This window comes from Gavialis gangeticus, unplaced genomic scaffold (genome assembly GCF_001723915.1).
Source record: "Gavialis gangeticus isolate Ggan-Ray unplaced genomic scaffold, GavGan_comp1, whole genome shotgun sequence".
Taxonomy (NCBI): domain Eukaryota; kingdom Metazoa; phylum Chordata; order Crocodylia; family Gavialidae; genus Gavialis; species Gavialis gangeticus.
Window position 1 is genome coordinate 94,973,479 of NW_017728992.1, and position 5,593 is coordinate 94,979,071.

The 5,593-nt window shown below is 35.8% G+C and overlaps 1 protein-coding gene across 2 annotated transcripts in view; it reads left to right on the forward strand.

The window, feature by feature from the left end:
- The window catches only part of DLGAP1 (DLG associated protein 1), a 693,131-nt gene that overhangs the window by 139,334 nt on the left and 548,204 nt on the right, over window positions 1-5,593 (forward strand). For both annotated transcript variants that reach the window (XM_019525761.1, XM_019525769.1), the window contains exon 2: window positions 5,082-5,189. The gene's annotated coding sequence lies outside the window, so the exon portion shown is untranslated. The remainder of the gene's footprint in view (window positions 1-5,081; window positions 5,190-5,593) is intronic.

Genomic DNA, 5,593 nt, shown 5'->3' on the forward strand with positions numbered 1-5,593 from the left:
TGTACAGCCTATAGCCCCTAATGTTAACTGCCCAGTCATGATAAGTGATAATGAATTTACCATATCCTTTGGTAAACTGTTGTAATGATTAATTAGCCTTACTGTTAAAATTACCTTAGCTTTTTTTATTCTGAGTCTGGTTTGTTTTTTTTAACATCGTCTTCCGTAATTTGAAATTTCAGGGTGTTTTGTTTACTTAAAAAAACCCAACCTTTTAAAACTAGTTTTTCAACCATAGAAACAGTAGAATCCAATAACTGATGTTTGATTATCAAACATTTCATATTAAGCTGCATTTTATTATTGTTGTTGTTTTTTAGAGTTTTGGTCTGGGCTACCTAGAACCTGTTTGAAATCCTTTTCCTCTGAAAAGCATTCTGGAACCAAATAAAAATGTACCTATGCTTCTCTTCTGACAGTATGAGCCAGTCTAAAGCTATTGTAATTACAGTAGTTTTACATCAGTTGTGGACTTGAACCAAAATTATCTTCATTATGTATTTATTTTTGTTTTCAGAGGTTAGAAACTATAATTTAGTTACAGTTAATCTTGATGAATACCAATATCAATTCATGCTTCTGTCCTTAATTTAAAAAATGGTAATGATGTGGGTACAGCTTGGTCAGATGAGCATGCTGAAAGTCGAAATTAGCACGCGTCTGGAAAACAGAATAAATACGCACCAAAAATGTGCTGCCTTTACATTTCCTTTTAGAGTAAATTAATCTAAAATACCATCAATATATATTGCATGTAAGTTGTATGAACGTCATACAAAATTACAAGATGGCTACAGTTTTAAGTCTTTATGGGCATAAGATTAGGATGGCCAAAATGCTCACTCATTATATGTATCTATGTGTATATTATACAAGTACCACAGGAAAATTTGCACAGTTTACTCCATATCATTATGTATTCTGTATAGAAATTACAAGAAAGTTACATTAGAGAATTTGAAGCACAGTATTTTTGTATCTTTCCATCTGTAAAATCAAGATACCATTGTATGTGCCCAAATGTATGGACATCTAAAGAGAGATGGAAAATGGTTTAAAAAAACAAAACCAAAAACAATAAAAAAAACCAAAATGAAACAAAACAATTTTCACATATGTCCATCTACTTGAGTTAAGTGTGATGAGAAATCTTTACTAACAGCAGCAATTGGGACTATGCGTGATTAAAATATAAAGTAGATAATAGATGCAGTATTTTTCTTTTCTTAGTTTCTCCTATGTTACTCTTACACTAGAAGTTGGCTCTCCTCCCCTATGGTGGTGGTTTGTTTGTTTCAGGACTGGGGAGTTGTTCAAAACTTAAAATGCTGCTCCCCAAAATTGTCATATTTTAAGTTTTGTTTTTTATTTCTGTTGAGAAGAGTATGTTTTTATGACATCTTATTCTCCTTTTCTGCTCAGCTCCAGTTGGATTGCAGTTCTTGTATTTCACTTTAGGCTCATGGAAACCTTACTTTTTATTTTGGAATACTTTAGAAATATTTACTCTTTAATTACTTCCTTCCTTCCTCATCAAAGAACAATTTAAACCTGTCTTTAGTTCAGAAATAAAACTGCTTTTGAACATACAGGGATATCTGCTGTGTGCAATATAATAGACCCTGATTCTACCAGCTCATTAAAATTATGTGTTACCCTTTGGAGCTAGGGTTTACTTTGGTTAACTAACTAACAGAGTTCATCTGCTTTTAGAACTTCTATAGGTTTTTATGAAGGAATATTTTACAGCCTGTTCTTACTTGCCAGCTGACAGCAGAGTAAAACCTTTGTTTTGATTTCTCCCTTATGTTATGTATAGAGTAAACTCAGTTTCATGTGTAATAAATATTTATGAGGTCAGACAGAATAATACAGTTGCCATGGAAAAACCAGGCAAAGAAAGTATGTGCTATGGAAACACTATCCTATTATGGCAGGAATACATTTAAAAAATGTGAATGAATGAAATTATATATAATTTTTTTTTCTGTGAATGTGTAAACAGATACCAGGGTACGTCATCTCTGGAATATATTGTTAGTAAGTGACAAGTGCTGTAAGTGTAATTTTAGACATATTTCTCTCCTTGCAGACTGCACAACTGAAATCTTGAGTGATTCAGAGTTTTAAAATTTCTTTCATAGGTGTGCTAGGCAGTGAAAACAGTAGGTTTTCTTAAGATATGAATCACTTTAGCTACAGGAACAACTGATTGCCCATAATGATTGTATATTGACTTCCTAAAATAGCATAATTAAAGTGTTCAGCAAAGAGTGATTTTTAATCTTCGTGGATTTGGATCCTTTAACTTTAGGTTAGCTCCTATTCAATTTAAAGTAAAAATAGTCTTCAGCATATGTGTATAATTGGTGGCAAATTGTGACAGAAGATGCTTGTAGTTCAGGTTGGTAATGCAGTGCCACGGTTGTCATGGGGAAAAATAATCAGTTTGCTTTAACTTGGAACAAAATCTATCTGCATTATTAATTCTGTACTTTAGTGGTTGTGCTGTAGACTGAAGTATTACATTAATATTTTCTGTGAATGAATTAGTTGAATTGTCAGAAAATTTAAGTAGGAGCTTTCACATTATTTACTCAGTTATATTTGTACTTTATTGTGGCTTGGCATGCAGTATAATTTTTAATTGTCAGAGGGAGACTTAATTGACAGATGAAAAGTAGGAGAAACAGAATAACAGTGACTGTAATACTGCTGTCTCCTCTTCGTAGAAAAATGGTTGGCTTTTTATTGTTGTTACATTTACAGTATTTCCATTATAGCCAAAGTAGCAGGATACCTACTGGTAATTGAATACATTCTCTTTTCCCAGTAGTTGCTACCCAGTATCAATCGGGATTGCTATTTTTTCATAAATAGGTATTTAGGATTTAAAAAATCTGATCTGGTAAAATTTTAGAGGTTAAAATTGTTGTTAGCTCTCTCTCTCTGTAAAATTATGTTCTTAAAAAAGAACTGTTTTTTGATATATGGGAATATCTACAGTGTACAATATCCTGGATCTACCAGCTCATTAAGGTTGTGTTATCCCTCTGGAGCTAGGGTTTTGTTTGGTTAATATCTTTTTCATAGACAAAAACAGCCATATACTTCTTTGTTATTTTATTTTATATTAATAACAACAACATTGGACAAAATTGTCTCTAATCACAATATTAAGTTTGAATCTCTTATTTCATTTGTCTTGTCAGCTCAAAAAAGCAGAAGAGAATAGTCCTTAAAATGCAAAGTTACAGTACACAAAAAGCAGGACTTAACAGTATAACAATTTAGTTGCGGTACATATTCTTCTGCTGAATTTAGCTTAACAATCATGGTAGCACTGTGAACTGACATTTTCTTAGGGTCTCCTGTCAGTGTCCTTCTACACAAAAGTAAAGGGGCCCATATACTGATTGGTGATACCTAAAACTGTTTTTAAATTTTCTGCCTTTTGTTAATAGGCACCAAACAATGATAGGATGATGTGACAGAGATTTTGGTTACCAGCGTGTGTTGAAATCAAACTAATGCCTCAGAGTTGTAAGATCCAGTACCATAAGAACAAATTCAAGTTCAAATTCTTCTGAGTAGCAGGAGGAGGAGTTAGTATGGGTACCAGTTGAACTACACTGGAGTATGCCTACTAATACATGGAGATAGTTAACAAAGATGTATTTTTCTAACAAAAGGAGACTGTGAGAGAGAGGCAGGGGTATGGGGAGGGGGGAAGGCAGGAGGGTGAGAGACAAAATATTCTTGTATGTTAGAGGTTAGGAGAAGAGAGATATCTGAAAACAATATGTTGAAGTTCAAAATGTTTAAAATAGCACTAATGCAGTTTATTCTGTTGACTTCAACAGGGTGCTGAGCACAGAATCAGTGAGCACTTCTGAAAAGAGGGTTGACTGTACCTAGAATATATGTAGCAGAATTTGGGCTAGGCTACACCCCCTCACCCCTGCCCGCAATGGGATTAGGGCTGGGCTCTGCACCACTGTGACTGGATTGGGGCTGGGCCACACCCCAGCCCCTATGGGGTTGCATTGGGGCCATACCCATCTTCCCCACTCCCAACACAGCCGATGGGGTCCTGCTGCAACCACCCCAGATGCCAGATTGGGACCACTAGCTGGATCTAGCCTATAGATGGACCAGGCACTGCCCATCTGGCTTGTGGGTCAAAAAAGGTTGAGCACCACTGGGTTAGAGCATTGTTGTAGTTAGTATGGTCCAAGAAATAGGTAAGAAGCAAAGTTTTTCCTCGTGATATTTCTAGACCAGCTATACAGTTGGGAGAGATATCAGGCAACCTGTTGAGACACAAAAGGTTTGAAGAAGGGCACTTCATGCCTGCAAGCTTGTCTAAAAATTTTTATGGTGACACAGGTTGCAAGAGAACAGATGTCTTTGTATCTTGACAATAACTCGAATCTGCTGGAACATGGTAATTACTGTGCTACAGCAGCTTCCCATGTCTTGTATATCATCGTTCCCACGCCTCAAAAGGGCAGTGGGAGCACTTAGGATTTTACAAGTTACTTGTTTGATGATGGTGATGTTGAAGATATCCCATATTTAGCAACCTTCTGTCGGGTGATCTGTAAAATTGTTTTGATATTATTTCAATTCTCTCTCAATTAGAAAAAAAATACTTATATGACTGATGCCTGGTGAGGAGGAAAAAGTTACAGTAAAGAGAGAGGGGTAGGGGAAGGAAGGTAGTAGTCAATATGTCAAGTGTGGTTGGACAATTGAAAGCAAAACATATGCATCTTTATATGGACTGGTTTTATAAAGAAAGAGAAAAGTAGCTTGCCTGTATGTTTTCCAAAAAGATAAGAAATGTGGCATATAAATACTTTAATTTTTATTTATTTTGTATTTCTTGGAAGCAGAAAAAAAGATGTAGAATGTAGTACCATGTAGAAATCTTATTTATGCTGCTTTGCTGTAAAATTTTTGCCCACATTGCTACAGTGACTTTTAATAGCTGAATGCATATCTGCTTTTGAGGGGGTTGTTAATTTTCATCTGGTTCAGGCTAGAAGATTAATTGTTCCATTTTGTTTACATTTCAGAACAGTCAAGCGTCAAATATCACAACTGACGTGTGAATTCAAGACTGTGCTAAGCTCTCCTCCCTTTTAAGCCTTGACTCAAGCTAAGATGGAAAACTGACAAAAGGGGTAAGCTCTTCCTTCTTTTTATATATGGTTTTTCCCTGATTAGTCTCTTAATTTGTTCTTTCAGATGCTTTTCTGTAGCTCTGCATGTTTTAGACAAACAACCATAAAATCAATTGACTCCATAATTAGGGGCCTTATTAATGGAGATGAAGCTGGCTTGGTGACTTGCTATATTTTGGTTGACTAAGTATTTATACTTGGTGCCTTCCTGGTGGATCCAAGATATAAGTGGGGTTCAGGAGGAAGAACTGGTACTGTAGGGGTAGCTGCACCTGTACTCCTACCCTCTTCCCCCACACCGGGGTGGGCAGACCATACTGCAGGAGCAGCAGCAGGGACTTTTTTTAGTGTTCAAATCAGATAAAAATTTCCCCCTTTCTCTCAGCCTCCCCTCCCTGCTGTGC